The 17,128-nt window shown below is 43.1% G+C and overlaps 1 long non-coding RNA gene across 1 annotated transcript in view; it reads right to left on the minus strand.

Annotated features, from left to right (window-relative positions):
* The window catches only part of LOC132657061 (uncharacterized), a 99,285-nt gene extending 82,760 nt beyond the window's left edge, over nucleotides 1-16,525 (minus strand). Inside the window, exon 1 of the long non-coding RNA XR_009594903.1 lies at nucleotides 16,350-16,525. This is a non-coding gene — a long non-coding RNA (uncharacterized LOC132657061). The remainder of the gene's footprint in view (nucleotides 1-16,349) is intronic.
* Between the last annotated feature and the right edge of the window lie 603 nt (nucleotides 16,526-17,128).

The raw sequence follows: 17,128 nt of genomic DNA on the forward strand, positions 1-17,128 counted from the left end.
TCAGGGTATTAAAGCAGATGCTGAGACTTATAGCCAAACTTTGGGCCGAGTGCAGGGAATCTTATGGAAGAAGGGGGAGACAGAAAGACCTGGAAGGGACAGGAGCTCCACAAAGAGACCAATAGAGCCAAAAAATCCTGGGCCAAGTGGCACCTGCAGAGACCAATACTCCAACCAAGGACCAAGCATGGAGAGGACCTAGACCCCCTGCTCAGCTGTAGCCCATAGGCAGCTCAGCCTCCAAGTGGGTACCCTAGTAAGGGGATCAGAGGTTGTCTCTGACATAAACTCAGTGGCTGGCTCTTTGATCACCTCCCTGGGAGTTGGTGGGTGGGGAGATGCAGTCTTGCCAGGCCACAGAGGAAGATGATGCAGCCAGCCCTGATGAGACCTGATAGGCTAGGGTCAGATAGAAGGGAGGAAGACCACTTCTATCAGGTAACTAGGAAGAAGGGGAGAAGGAGAGAAGGGGACAAGAGGGAGTGTGGGTGGGACTGGGAGGAGACTAGGGAAGGAGCTAGAGCTGATATACAAAGTGAATAAATTATAATAAATAATAAAATTTTAAAAAGCAAGGAGTGGAAGTCTGAGCAAGTTTTGTGTTTTCTGTAACTATGGTCTCTAAATGATCACAGCAGAGACGTGCTGGCTACCCGTCATTTCTGCCTCTCCTTACTCCTAGGACCACAGCTAGTCTGCACTTCAGCCTCCTTTCCTTTTCAGTAGTGTGACTGAGCTTTGGCCAATGGAATAGGCAAACATAATGTGGTCCAGTCTATATCTGGCCCATTAAAAACTGCATGATCCCTGTACTCACTGTGTCTCTTCTTTTGTTAAAGCTGTTGAATAGAAAGAAATCTATGACTATATCAGAGGGCAGAAGCACAAGACAGCCATGACAGCCCCAAAAACATATAGAAAGCCATCAGCTGGGCATATACTCCTTTGATGGACTTTGTAGTAGCAAGAGTTAAACCTCTATTTAATTAAGTGATGGTATATGTTTGTAATATTATAATATTAATAAATAGTATTAAATAACTGATATTCGATGATATATCTGATTACAGCAGCTAGCATTCTTTACCTAATAACACAAGCATACAGCTCTTTTTTAATTTATTATTTTTATATTAATCACAGGTTATTTACTTTGTATCCCAGCCGTAGCCCCCTCTCTCTTCCCTCCCTGGCCCTTTCCAAGTCCACAAATAGGGAAGGACCTCCTCCCCTTCTATCTGACCCTAGCTTATCAAGTCTCTTCAGGACTGGCTGCAATGTCCTCTTCTGTGGCCTAGCAAGGCTGCTACTCCCTCAGAAGGGGGCGGGGGAGTTGAAGAGTTCGCCATTGAGTTTATGTCAGAAATAGTCCCTGTTCCCCTTATTAGAGAACCCATTTGGATACTGAGCTACCATGGGCTATATCTGAGCAGGGGTTCTAGGTAATATCCATACGTGGTCCTTGGTTGGAGAAACAGTCTCATGAAAGGCCCCTGTGCCCTGATATATTTGGTCTTTGTGGAGCTCATGTACTCTCCAGGTCTTATTAACTCCCCCTTCTTTCATATGATTCCCTGCACTCTGCTGAAGGTTTGGTTATGAGTCTTAATATCGGCTTTGATACACTGCTAGGTAGAGTCTTTCAGAGGCCCTCTGTGGTAGGCTCCTGTCCTGTTATCTGTTTTCTCCTACATCCAATGTCCATCCCATTTGTCTTTCTAAGTGAGGATTGGTCATCTTACTCTGAGTCCTCTTTCTTGTTTATCTTCTTTAGGTGTATAGATTTCAGTATATTTATCCTATCTTATAGGTCTATATAAGTGAGTATATCCCATGTGTATCTTTCACAAGCATACATCTTTTGATCTAATGGTTAATAATATTTTAACAGTTCTCATGCACACTGAATTTGCTACATTTCAAAGCATGAGGACTAGCACACAAGCCAAACCATTGTGACAGCATGCAGTGAATGTGGTGAGACACTTAGAAAGATGACACTTATGACCCTGTACTAAAAGGATGTGTCTCATTAATACACAACAAAGTTCAAGAGATGGAGAAATGCCAAGATTCCAGAATGCATTGGTAAAACCCTACCTGTGGTTAGATAATTCTAAGAACTTGCACAAACTAAAAATATTTACTTGGATTGAAAATATCAAGAATGCAAAGGAAATGGCCATGTCACGTACTTCTCAGAGCACTAAGCTGGGTGTATGCCACCGTCTTCCAAATAGACACCAAAAATGCGTAGTAAAGTTCCATCAGGTCAGTAACATCAGCAGCCATTACATACTTCCTTCTGCTAAAGACTAAGTTCCTGGCCATCCTTCCCCTTCCTGCTGGTGACCTCATCTCTCAGAGGCACAGGAAACCACAACGGGACTGAAGTCCCGGGCCTGATTCTGAAAAGTAAGAAGAGTGTGGCTGGTGATCGGATGTCACAGGAAGTGGCTGTGTGGCTTGGAGTCTGCAGCGGAAGAAAGAATGCTGTAAAGTGTTGGACACGCAGGGCAGAATTAATTATTTTAGAGTGAAGTTAAGTATGGCCAAATATTCTGAAGAAACAGTCGGCACTAAAGGCTTCATATATTTTAAATGTATGAAATTCTATGTATCCTGTTCTTTATGTGTGGAGCAGCGATTGAAGAGATCAGTGATATTTTACTAAAGCCCTACAACACCTCAGACCTAAAAGTATACAGTGAAAAAGGAAGGAGGGAGAGAGAGAGGAAAAAAGGGTGGGAGGGAGGGAGGGAGGGAGGGAGGGAGGGAAGGAAAAAGATGCATAAAACTAAGAGTCAATATCTATGAGCATAGGCTTGGGGAGGTAGAAATGGTACAGATTTTTATTTTTTTCTATAAAAATATATATCAGAAATTCGAACTTTCCAAAGTTACTCCACACCAATTAAAGCTCAACTAAGTGGTATTTGTATGCGATCCTGATTACATGGTACAAGCACAGCATCATCTTAGTAGGTGACAGAAACAGCTACTCCACTTCTGCTTCCAGTGTTTCCATCATAAAGATAAAATATTAAACAATATTTAATATGACAGTAAGGATTAAAGAGCCTCAAGCCAGGAGAGAGATTTTCAGAGTTTTCCTGGTATTTGTTGGTTGGATTTGGTTTTGAGGTTTTTGGTTTGGTTGGGTAGGGTTTTTGTTTTCTGAGCCAGGGGCTGAGCCTAGGGCCTTGTACTCTACCACTAAGCTAAACTGATGTTTTTAATGCACTGGGCTCAAAACGGGTTCAAGAAAGCAGACCAACACATATTTGTCAGTGTCTCCACTAGAACCCACTAAAATACAATAAATGTATAAAAATATAGTCCGAAAAATAACTGGGCCCCACTGGATAGTCTTAAAATAGTGCTTGCTCATTGAAAACCTTCCGGTAAGGTTGGGAGTTCATTCTCCCTGAGCCAACAATACCCTCTTTTCTATCACCATTTGTATCTGTGTTCTCTGCCTACACCTAATCCTCTCAATTTCTTCCTCCTTTTCCTCCTCCTCCTCTTTTTTCTCCTATCTCTACCACCTCTTTCCTTGTCTCTCTTTCCCTTTTATAGTTTGTCAGTTCCCTTTAATTCTAATCTGTCTTCCATTCCCTATACCCCTGTAAATAATAATAAATGAACAAATAATTATAATAATAATTATTAATGATAATTAATAATCAAGAACAAAGGAAATCCTCCTGAAGCAAGGCAGGGCTCCCCTTCCTTAAGAACCAAAATGGACGGCAGGCAGCGAAAGCACCATTGGGTAGGGCACTGTCAGCAACTAGGACATTGAGGTACACTACAGACCCTGTCGGCTAAGAGTAAACTCTTCTTCTGGGCCTTGATATTCAGCCAGGAAGTTAAAAATCCATTTCCCAGACTGACAGCGTGTGTGACAGGCTGGATAGATTGAACACAGCAAAGAGAAAGCAATAACAATGACAGACTCAATTAGACACACCAGCCTGTGACATTCACGGTGGCCTATGTCATCCAGACTCCATCTGTCTCCAGCACAGGGCAAAAAGACAAGGTAAATTTAAAAAAGAAAAGAAAAGAGAAAAAGAAAAGAAAGAAGTTCTGGCTTGTATCCTTCCCCTCTTTTATGATAGCATTAATCTCTGCTATTCGCTTGGTGTTGAGTATTGTTTTTTTGCTCATAAAGTTGTCTTTCCTACCACAGAGAAGCATAAATTACAGGTCCGAGTGAAGATTTTGCTGATGGCTCAATATATTTCTTCCAACATTCTGTTTAGAGCCTATGAAAATAACCTCAGGAAGACGGATCGGTGGACCCACTAAGCACACCATGATAAGGCCTTGGAGGAGTCTAATGTCTCTGTTGGCTGAGATGTCTAGGTTATACAGTGATATCAACTATAAGGATCAAATGTAAGGATCTTACTAAAACACAGGCAACTTCTGTTCGTATTGCATGTCCGTCTCAGACTGGGGATGACGGCAGCCTGCATTGCCTTCACTCCAGAATGCAGGCTACTGCTGCCACGGGGACAGTACAATCTTACGGAAAAGAAACATGACAAGAATGCAGCATGTTGAGGCTCTGTCCTGGGGTGACATACTGCACTCCTGACCTGCCCAACTTGTCATCAGCTACGGTGACCAGAGCGCCAGCTAACATGGCACAACAGAAGTTTCTTCCATGTGAAGAAACCACAGGGAGCAGAAATGAAGTATCAGGCAGACTGAAATAAAGTTCACTTCCTTGTCTGACCTGAATGAACTTCTACCCTGACTAGTGGACCACAGTGACATTTGGGAACCTAAGGGATTAATGCCAGCTTGGGGACAGTTACAGTACTTCCAAAAAACCTGGGGGGGCGGGGGGGCAGGAAGCTATTTGTAGAGGGCTTACAATGAAAAGCTATAAAAATGTCAAAGGATTCTTCCGTCAGAAGGCAAGCCTCCCCTTCTAGTCAAGGATTCCAGATGTAAGATTAGGTTCAAGTCTGGAAACGGAATGCTCTTAACCAACTGTGATCAAATCTCCACTCACAGACCTATAAAGCTCCTATTCATTTGTCCTATAAATGTCTTGAGGGTGTTATGATCCATTAATCATCCGAAGAAGTATCTGTTGTCAGGCTCTTCTGATTACCACTAATCAGTATCACTTTGTCAACAACTGCTGTCACCTCCCCTCTATCTGAAATCCATCAACCACGTTTACACTGAGGAGCCCGTTTCCGCAGCAGCAGCTGCAGCTGCTGACCCCAGGCTGCAAAGCCACACTGCAAAGCTTTTCAAGAAAAAACCTGGAGCCCTGCCTGATGGCCTTACAACCAATGTAATAAAGGTTGAGCATCCATATCCCAAATACTTGAGTTGAGAGTGTTTGGGACTTAGGATTTTGGAATATTTACAAATGTCTAATGAACTATTTGAATTACGAGATGGATTCTGAACACAAAATTCATTTATGTTCTGTTGGCACCTTACACAACTAGCCCAAACATAAGTATATATTTCTGGTACAACTCGATTTTGACATAATACACATGTGAAATCAATTGTGGAATTTTCTAATGTGGCTTGCTTTTGTGATTTAAAAAGATTAGATTCTGGAGCATCTTAATCTCCAAGATGTGGGTTTTGGAATAAGGATACTCAACATCCTCTGAGACTTTGATAAGACCAAAAAAAAAAAAAAAAAAAAAAAAGAGTGTACTGCTTTCTAGGCCTGCCATGGATCACTGTGGACTGGGTGGCTAAAAAAAAGAAAATTACCATCATAACTGCAGCTCTGAAATCTAGAAACCAAATTAAGGTATGATTGCTTTCTCCTGAGGCCTAATTCCTTATCGCACAAATAAATGGGTGCCTCCTCATTATGTCCCCAGATGGTCCCTCTGTGTGTCAGCCTGGTGTCTTTCCCTCTTTCATCACCAGGTCTATTTGAAAAGGGCCCCATTTTTATGGCTTCATTTAACATAATGAACTATTTAGAAACTATTCAAATCAAATTACCGTTAAAGGCTGTGTCTTCACATATAGCCATATTGAGACCCGGGAATTAAAAATATAAATTTGGGGAGAGCACAGCTCAGTCCGTAACAATCTTTTTAAAATAACATCTTGACTTTCACAAATCATCACTACCCCAACCGCTTCATTTCCACTTTTTCCTTTTTATTTACTATAATTTATTCACTTTTTATCCCAGCTGTAGCCCCCTCTCTCATCCCCTTCCAGCCCCACCCTTCCTCCTCCTTCTCCTCCCATTCCTCTTCCCCAGTCCTCTGATGTCTCATCAGGACTGGCTGCATTGTCTTTCTCTGTGGGCTGGGAGAGCAGGGGCAGTCTCTAGTAGGAACTCAGTGGCTGGCTCTTTGATCACCTCCCCCTGAGGAGGGGGCAGCCTTCGTTCCCATTTTTAAGGCTTTATTAACCCTCTCTTCATAAGTGTTAGTCACATTAAAATCTATTCTAGGTGATCCTTTCTAGCAGGAAATAGATCATACACTGGTGCGAAATTGTTAAAATTGCTACAAAGGTCATACCCAGAACTGAGGAAAGCATGTAGTTGTCTGTAAAGCTGCAGCAGCTCTGAGGGAGCTGCTGAAGAAGTTCGTGTTGTTCTGTCACTACTTCTGATGGAAGAAGATTGATCCTCATTTCACTTCCTCCTAAATCCCCCATGAGTGCCTTTCATTGTCCTACTCTAAATAAGCACACTGCTGGCAAAGGATTCTGGGAACTATATCCCTAGTCTTCCAGCCTCTCTCATACAGGAGGAGATCATGAAAGATACTAGATGTGGACAGGCAAACATACATTTATTTCCAGAAATAACTGTCACAAAATGAAGGATTAAATGAAAGAAAAGGAGATCATGAAATCCTAAAAACTGAGAGTTCAAAACACAAGAGAAATAAAAGAATTTTCCAAAACGGTGACAAAGGAAAAAAGCAGACAACTGCTGTGCCACGTGTTCACAGACTTCCCAGTCCAAGTTAGGAGAAAGGACGGAGGGATTGAAGAAAAAATGCAGGGATAGACCCCTGCCTGTGTTGAGAGAATTTTAACAGCTCTCTTGGAAAGACAAGGAAGAATTAAAGATAAGCACCGAGACAATCATTAACTCCAGGTCACGGGTGAGCCAGCCTGAGGATGAAGCATGGGAGAGTTGGCCTTGCCAGTCCTCTGCTGTGATGTAGTGTAGGTGCAGGGGTAATGGTCACCCCAAAATCTGTATCATTTGCGAACGATACAGTCCTGCTGTTCCAAAGCTGCAGGATCTCCATGACACACGACAACAGGATAACCAGGAGGAGTCATGTGAAGATCCAATATTGATGGTGTCACAGAAGCCAGAGGCCTCAACCAGACCAATCACTCATTGCAATGAACATTTGCAAGTGAAGATGTGTGGACAGAAGGATATAACTGGGATACTGTGACACACTACAGCTTCCGTGATGAGATGTTTTCCAATGCTTTGTTTTTTGTTGTTGCTGCTGCGTGTGTGTGTGTGTGTGTGTGTGTGTGTGTGTGTGTGTGTTTTATTGGGGGGGAGTTACAAAGGTAAAGGGTGGACATGAGGGAATGGGGAGATGAGCTAGACTGGGATACATGTGAAACTCACAAAGAATCAATAAAAGCATTTTTTTAAAAAAAAAAAAAAAGCCAGCCTCTTTAAGAAATGACAACCATCCCTTATTCATCATAATCCCATTATAATACTAAATATTCTCCATCCCAGAAGTGTCTCTGGTCAGCATCTTTGAACATGTATTGTGTCAAGAAGCATGACCTTGAACTGAGCATGCTCAGCAGAGTACTGGCGCCTACCTGCAGTGGCAAGCCCTTCCAACATGAATGCGGGAGCATCTCCCAGGAAAATCCATTGCCTGCTGAGCTCAGAGACACTACTCTGGAGTATCCCCTAGCTCTCTTTTCTTGCAGCAAGTACTAAGGCATTCATCATTCTCTGCTCTCTTGGGTACACTTGTCTATGTGCCCACCTAGGGCTGGACATACACTATTGCAGGGCTGAGCTGGAAAAGCAGCTTCTATTCTCATGGTGTACTTGTCCTCTACGAGGTTTACTCTCTGTCTGCCAACCTAGGCCTGGTCCTGGAAGCTTCTAGCCTCCAGGCAATCGAACCTAGGCCTAGAATGTTTTCTGTCTCTGAGACTTACTGCTGAACATGCTCACCTTCTCTTGGTTTTACTGAGCTCTGAGGTCTCCGGTTCAACTCAAGTGTTCTGGCTCAAACTCCTCCCCCAGCTGACTTATTCAAACTGGCTTCTCTCTTAGCCTCTGAATTGCTCTGCTTGGTCTCAAACTAACTCCAGCAATCTGCTCTAATCTCCTGGTTCCTTCTCATTCTCTGGCTCATTCAGACTTCACCCGAGTTCTCTCTCTCTCTGCAACTTATCTCTGTATTACTGTCCAGGTAAAACTGCCTCCTCCCTCTCTCTCGGCATTGCCCATTAAGTAGCTTCCCTTTCTCTCTTCTCATGAGAGTTGGGCCTATCCTGTTTTGTCAGGTCTTCCTCTGATTCGTTACTCTTTTCTGCCAGTCAATTAGACATCACTTTCAAACACCGGAGCTTCCTTCTACAAACTAACTTTACCTTCATTGTTTGGGATTAAACGTATGTTTAACCACGCCTGAACCTAAGCTTTTCTTTACCTGAAACTTGCTGCATACCAGGCTGGCCTTGAACTCAGATCTGTTTGCCTCTGTCTCTTGGATTAAAGGCATGTTCGTATTCCAATTGGATCACACAGACCTAGAAGATCTTTGGATGTGATCTCTTGCCAGAACAGCCACGTTCTGAATTAACATTCCTCTATACTAGGCTCTAGCATTTGTACCTCTGATATATCCAGGCAATGCTAATCCAGCTGTTCCTGGGGTCACGCTTAAAGCCCACAGTTCCAGAGCTTTCCTAGGCACCAGACACCCAGCATAGACCATACCCACCTTGCCTCAAATACTTGCCAGAGTGTGTGGTTCACTCCAGTAGATTAATGAAGAATTATTAGCACACTAAGAAGCTTCAAAAATTCAACATAGTAATGGGATATAGTGTGATACATCACGATATATATAGATATAGATATATAGATATATATTCTGATGTAGTTAATGTATCTAGCTCTCCAAACAATATGTTTCTAAAATTATTTTTCTCTTTTAATTAACACATAGTAACAGGTTTCTCTATGGTATTTTTCAAACTTAGCTCTGGTTGATCCACCCCCACCCATCCTCTCCCCCATCTCCCCGCCCCTCCCCACTCGTTCCTTTCCAGCCCCAGCACTTCCCTTTCCATTTTCACAGTAAGTGAACGAGCGTGTTCTATTACTCTGCCACCCCCTCCCTGAAAGTCTCGTTTTCCAACTCATGAGCACCTTTCTGGTTCCATGACTTCTACCCACCCTAACTCCCATTCATACACAAAAATACGTGCGTGTACAAAATGGAAAGTAGCATCTGTGAGTGAGTGGGAACATACCAGTTTTGCCTTTCTGTCACGAATGATCTCATTTAATATATTTTCCAGTTTTATTCATTTTCCTGCAAAATTCATAATACATTTTCACAGGTGTATAATACTCCACTATGCAAATGCACCACAATTGTGTTACCCATTCATCTGACTTATCTGTTGATGACACGGAAGCTGATGCTTACTTCCTTGCTATCATGGAGAGAGCATCAACACGTGTGGACACACAAGCAGCTCGGTGGCAGGACAGAGTTCTTTGAGTATGCGCTCATGAGCAGTACAGCTGGATCTTATGGAAAATGTATCTTTAAAGAAACCTCCACACTAGTTTTCATAGCGGCTGTACCAGTCTACCAACAGGAAGCAACATCCTCACAAAATTTTGTCACCTCATTTCTCGATCATAGCCGTTCTGATGGAGTTTTTGACAGGAATACATTTAACCTTCCTTCTAAGCCTTTTGAGATATGCACAGCACAACAGCTACTTATGTAACCCTTTTGTACAATAGTGTCCTGGAGCACCCTGTTCCTATCCAACGGAAGCCCAGTACCCACTGATCAACCTTTCGCCAAACCTCCCCCCCAATCTCCCCAGCCACAGGTGACCACCATTTTTCCACCCAGGCCTATGAGACCAACATTTTCTATTCCACATATAAATGACATCCTACGATCACAAGATAGTTGTCTTTCCATCCCTGACTTATTTCATTTCACATAATAATCTCAAGTTCCACACATGTTGTCACAAATGGCGAGTCCATTCATATGGACGGCTAAGTAGTAATTCAAAATGTATACCACATTTTTTTTATCCATTTCCTATCGATCCATTGGGTCATTGATGAATAGTCAAGTCACTTCTGTTTCTTGGTTGTTGTAAATAGTGTCGGAATAAGCAAGGGAGCACACACGTCTCTCTGGTTTACTGATACCATTTCCTCTGGATACATACTCAGGAGTGGGCCAGCTGGGTCACCCAGGAGTTCTATATTTTTTAATGTGTACGAGTGTATTGTCTGCATATGTGTCCCCATGCCAGGTGTGTGCAGTATCCCAGAGGCCAGGAGAGTGCCATATCCCCCGAGATTGGAGTTCGACAGTTTGGAGCCTCCATTGTGGGTGCTGCAATTGAACCCTTAATGCTCTGAATCTCTGAAACATCTTTCTAGCCATTTTTAGTTCCCACCAGCAGCTGGCAAAAGTCACCGTTTGCTCTGTATTCTCAGCAGCATTTAGTGTTCTCCAGCCGGGTTCTAAAAATACTTTACCTTCTCATATGTGTGTGGTCACGTGTCATCATTTTGATTTGCAGTATTGCCTAATACAGCATCTTCACACGAGCTCCTTCGCGTATATTTTATTTGGAATATCTGGACAAGCACACTTTTAAACAGTCCTTTTGGGTGAGCCTGAAAACCAGACACAGTGGGGGCCCTTTCAGACGCGCCATCTTTTACTTCCCGCCTCTATTTGGTTATTCGGTTTTTACCATAGTATCCTCGACAGAGTGGAAACCCTCTCCTCGTTACTAACACCCCAGCTTGAGATTGTGTCAGTTACTTATCTATCAGCACTGCGTGTGAGTAGAAGAATAGTCTATTGACAGAAGCTTCCCTACCCACGAGGATGGGCTCAGGGCTTATAGCAGCAACTTAGAGACTCCTACAATTTGATGGATTCTTACAACATGTGAGTCCAATGGTTCGTTATGGTAATCTTGTCTGTAGTACCAGGCTCTGTGCAGGCAAGGATATTTGGTATGGTAATTTCAGTTCATAAGTCAAGACACATTTTATTTTTTTGATTAAAAAAAGGTGTATAAATCCTCACTTAGAAAGACAAATGGGATGTGCATTGGACGTATGACAGGAGTCTACAGCAGAAGGCATCTGAAAGGCTCTACCTAACAGTGTTTCAAAACAGATACTAAGACTCATAACCAAGCCTTCGGCAGAAGGGGAATTAGTATGATGTGGAAAGAACAGGAGCTCCACAAGGACCAAATATATCCAGGCACAGGGGTCTTTTCTGAGACTGACACTCCACCAAGGACCGTGTATGGATATAACCTAGAACCTTTGCTGGATGAAGCCCGTGGTAGCTCAGTAACCAATTGGTTTCCCATAGTAAGGGGAACAGGGACTATTTCTGACAAGAATTCAATGGCAGACTCTTTGACCTCCCCACCCCCCAAGGGAGGAGCAGTCCTGCTAGGCCACAGAGGAGGACTCTGGAGATGCCTGATAAAACAGGGTCAGATGAAAGGGGAGGAGGTCCTCCCAATCAGTGGACATAGAAAGGGGCAGGGAGGAGGTGAGGGAGGGAGGGTGGGGTTGGGAGGGAATGAGGGAGCAGGATACACCTGGGACACAGAGTTAATAAAATGTAACTAATAATAAAAAAATAAAATTTATTAAAAAAAAGGTGTATATCCACGTGAAAAGAACAGACCAGATGATTCAGTTTAGATTAGGGTTATACCTAAGTACAAAACAGATAAATAACAGTACAATGAAGAGCGTCGATGATAGCATTGCTCTGGCTACTCTTTACTATAAGAACTTTTCTATTTCTCAAGCTTTAGATGTCTTGGAGTGTGTGCCACCCACACTTCCTAGAGACTTACCAATTCCTAACATTCCCAAGAGCTTCAAAGCACATTATCACTTTCATAGAGTAGGGGGTCCATTGTCTCTTCACTCCTTTTCACCAGCAACAGTGTGTGCTGGTGAAATACCCGGATCTTCAGGGGGACCTGGAGAGAACAGGGACTCTGCTCCCCTTTTGTCTTTTCTTTGTTTGTTTGTTTGTTTGTTTTTCTTACTTTGAAAGTTAGAATAAGCAATCATCACCACCACCATTATCACCACCATCATAACCATGGGCTGGATATGTTATGCATTCTTAAGTACCTTAATGATCATGAACTGCCCTTTCTCTACTTGCTCCTCATTCAAGGTCAGCATTACTGGCAACCAACCTCTCTCAGTTACTCTCTCATACTCTGCAGCTCTGGGGGAGGGGATTATCAGAGTTTTCCCACTTAATTCCATTAAATTATGTGGTTACTATCCCTCTTAAAACCTTCAATAGCCACCTCTATGTTGTTCATTTTGTTTGTTTGTTTTGTGTTGTTCTTTCAAACAGGACCTCCTGTACCTCAACATGGCCTTGAACTCACAATGTAACTGAGATTGGTCTTGAAATTATGATCCCCCTACATCTATATCTATCCCAACTTCTGGAAACAAAGGCATGCTTTCCACACCTGGCTCTGGGTTACAGTAGCTGTGAGAAATGCATACCTGCCAACTCTTGACAACTGGCTATTTTTGGCTGCAGTGACGAGTTAAGCTATGACCTTCTTCAAGTCACAAAGATTTCTTCATGCCTAAATTCATCCTCTGGTAAAAATACTGACCCACTTCTATAAAACACAGTGAGTATTAGATAACAGACTGTTCTGAAAATGTCAGACCCCATAAACATTTTTATTAATGTACTAAGCTATAAATATACATATTGAAAGAAGCAAACCTTAGTTTTTACTTATAAAATGCCAGCTTAAATACTTTAATATTGCTACCTATATTTTCCTATATAATACTAGATTTAAAAAAAATCTAAGATTTCATTTTGTCTAAAAATAGCTAACACATATGAACAGAACCTTTCGGTTTCACTTCATTTAATTGCCCTAATGGTTACATCAATGGATTTTTTTTTTTAGAATTTTATACTAGAGAATCTTAAATATAATCATACTCTTACATAAAGTGTGAATATAATTTTATAAGAGCATTTAACAATCTTTCTATCTAAAAAGTACATACTTCCTACTACTTCAAATGCTTAGTAGAAGTGGGTTTTTAAGGATGCCTTCCTTCAAGTGAGATGAAATCTTTTAAATAGCAAACCTTTGGTCTGTACATTTTACGTGATAGTCTTTTAGCTACTTCATGACAGCTATAAAAGCTGCCCAGAGCTTTTTCATCTTCTACTTCCTAGCTCCTTCCTTAATTTCTAACACAGCATGTTCTCCTGAACTCAAGCTTTATCATGTTTGCCCCCTCAGGACACGTCCAGTTTCTCTAGGTACACAGCAGAAAGTGCTGGCGACCACCTGTGGAGAATCATACCAGCCTGCCTCCCTGCCGTGCGTCACCCTCCCATGCAGTCGCTGCAGACAATACTAAGATGCTCCCTCGAAGGGCCTGCCTCACTCCTCGCCTTCCAGTCAAGAGCTTCAGCTGCAGACAATTGGAACACTCTAGATCAACTGTCTCTATCCCTCTGGGGGTCGCATCTCAGATATCCTGAATATCAGATGTTTACCTTACGGTCCATAGCAGCACAAAATTACAGTTATGAAGTGTTAACAAAATAATTTTATGGTTGAGGGGGTCACCAGAATATGAGGAAGTGTATGAAAGGGTCGCAGTATCAGGAAGGTTGAAAACCACTGCTCTAGGTCTTGCAACCCTCCTAAGCATTCTGCCTGCTGAAGTCCCTGGTACCAAATGCAGGTGCCATCAGTGACCACTAGAATAGCATCCAGCCCCTGTACCAGCAGCAGCAATGCAAACCTCCCTATGCCGAAAGCTCCTTGCCCATTTGTAGTTCATCCACTTGACTGCATATTAGGGATCCCTGAGGACCTCTGACAACAGCAAGTGTTTGTGTCCTATCCACAGAGGCTCGGGTAGAATCAGACTGCCTAGGGCTTGCATGGTGCCTTAAGAAAGCAAACAGCAAAAGTCTTCACGTGCAATGAGGACTGAAAATCAGTGAGCAAACCCAGATTCATCCAGAGGGTATGCTTATCCATTGGGACACATTTTCCCACTCATGCTCCTGTGATTTAAGCGTCAACTATTCCCTGCAAGCTCTTATGCTAAAGACTGATGGTGATGGTGTTTGGAGACCTTGTGGAACCTTCAGAGTGGGTCACTAGCAGTTGGTGAAGTTGATAGCCAATCCACTTTCTCCAGCCTATACTTCCAGGGAATGTCATAAATTATACAAACAGCTCCTACCACAACAGCCTGAGCCCTGCCACTGTGCCTTCCCGTCCCTGAAACTGTGAGCTAACATAAATCCTCCCCTCAGCTGCTTCTTGTCTGGAATTTGGTACTGCAATGAGACTGCTTGGTCAGTAGATGGTTCCCTGGTCATGTTCCACCAATACTCCTGGTTGTTAGTGTAGGCATCCGTTACTGAATGAACAAATCATCCCAGATTCCCTTCAGACATTCATCTTTGGAGAGAGACAACCTCTCCTTTTCATCCTTCGCCATAGGCTTTGGGTTGATCTTTGTGTTTATCTCCACCTGATGGACATGGAATGCCTTCACAGACTGTTTGTACGGACTGGCTTCCCCTTCTTCCTTAACCAGCCATTCCCTCTCAAGTCCATATTCAGACCTTATTGCCATTCAGAAAATCTCTCCTTAGATATTCCTCCCACAGTCCTTTTCCAACTGCCCTCTACAGCTTGCAGTCTTTCCCCCTCCCTTCTTAGATCTCTTGCTTAGGCACACTTCAAGATGCAGTGGTTTTCATTCTCAACACTCATTTTTGCCATCTCCTGTCTATGCCTCAACTCACATCGCTCTCCTTTCTCACCCAGTGTGTCACCGACATTACCTTGTCGAGGGACGTCTGCAAGCCTCTGAATATTTTAATACTTCACAGTACTGCTTTCTTGAAGTCATTTCCTCTCCCAGCCACACTCCCATAGCTTACCTCTCATACCACTGACCACTGCTTTTACAGTGTCCTTTTCAGGCTCATCCTCTGCCAACAGACTTAAATTGTGTCAGTCCCTTAATCACATTAAAGTAAGTGTAATCCTGCCCATTGCTTCAACTATTGTTTTTAAGCAGATAATCTCTAAAACTACATCTTCACTCCAGACCTTTATTTTAATTATGAAGTGAATTTACAAATATGTCATAGCTCTATCAAATCCAATGCATTCAAAATATAAGCCATTGTCATCTCATAGTAACTGAATTCTTCTGCAAAGTTATCTGACCCAGGTTCCAAATTTGACTTGAAGAACTCCCGACGGACTAGGAAAATGACTCAGTGATAAAGTGCTTGCCCTGCAAGTGAGAACCAGAGTTCTGATCTCTAGAACCCACATAAAAGCCAAGCAGGCAAGGTAGTCTTCTGTAATCTCAGTACTGAAGAGACCGAAGCAGGGAGACTCCTGGGCAAGCTGCCTGGCTAGACTGCAGAAATCGGTGAGCCTCGTGCTCAGCAAGATGCCCTGACTGAATAAAAAAGAAAGTAATCAAGGAAGACCCCCGCCCCCAGTATCAACTTCATGACCGCACATTCACTCCATGCAAACACACACACGTGGCTACGCGCATGCAAACATGTATATACACCATGAAATATACAAATGGAAAATAAACATTCACTAAGAACACCAACATAAATGAACAAAAGCTAGCTAGTGACCACTCTGCTTGGTGTCATCTGAGCAGCGCCCTTTTTGGAATGTACAGCCCCAAATGATTTCTTTCCTAGATCCCGTAACTAGGCACAAACACTTTTTCACCCTGATGTTAAAAATAAATTAATTAATTAAATTTAAAAAACAGGTCATAAGTTCATCTTCCCTCTTCTACATCAAAGCAATCACCACATCTCATTAACTCCCCTTTTTTAAAACTTCCTATTCAAAGACACCTATTTAGCATTTTCTAACTCCCAGGTGTGGTTCTAGATTCTGGAGACAATATGCCAAACAAGGAAACTGCAGCTTTGCTCTTACCATCTCCATAACCAACATCTGACAGAGTTCAATGAGGAAAGCAGACCCGTGGAGAGACTGACCTCATGCCGCTGTGGGAGGTGGCTGGCTGGCTTGTAAACAGCTGTTGCTTCTGCCTGTGGTGCTGGCTTGAGGTCAACAGGGTGGGCAGGGAGGAAGAAAATACGGGCAGGAAGTAGAGAGCGAGGACCAGCTTAACCTGATGTGAATAAGCTGGAACTCAAGAGCACAAACGAAAATGAGCGTCAGTCTGCAGCCACCACCAAGCGCTCTGCTTCCACAGCGTGGGGGACCTACAGCAGGAGCCGACGCCCTCCGTCCTCAGTCTAAACCCTTCTCCGGCTCGGGAACTGGAGAAACGGAAGAGGCTTCTGAGCCCCAGGTGCTCCCTTGTGCCAAGAATCTGAACCAGCACATCACTGACTCTAAGCGTGAGCTGTAGTGTTGCCTGACCCTACACCGACTTTCCATATAAACATGGCTGCTTCTTCATGTCCCCCTGACCAATCTTGTGCGTGCGTGCGTGCACGCACGTGCGTGAGTGCACTCTTTGCCATGTGGTCCTGTCCTGGAACTCAGCATGTAGACAAGGCCTGCCTCTGCCTCCTAAGGGCTGGGATCAAAGGCATGCACCATCACTCCCAACTTGTAGAAATATTTTTCAGGACTCAAAAGTCAACAGGGAAGAGAACTTTTGGAAATCTGTTCCCAGTTTAGCTAATCTAACCAAGACAAAGCTGCTCACTGCAGCATCTCTCCCCGGAGGCCTGAGACTCTCTACCTCTGATTTGCCCCATTCTCACCGTGGTTCTTAGGAGATAGTTCTAAACTCTGATCAGGT

This window comes from Meriones unguiculatus, chromosome 10 (genome assembly GCF_030254825.1).
Source record: "Meriones unguiculatus strain TT.TT164.6M chromosome 10, Bangor_MerUng_6.1, whole genome shotgun sequence".
Classification (NCBI taxonomy): domain Eukaryota; kingdom Metazoa; phylum Chordata; class Mammalia; order Rodentia; family Muridae; genus Meriones; species Meriones unguiculatus.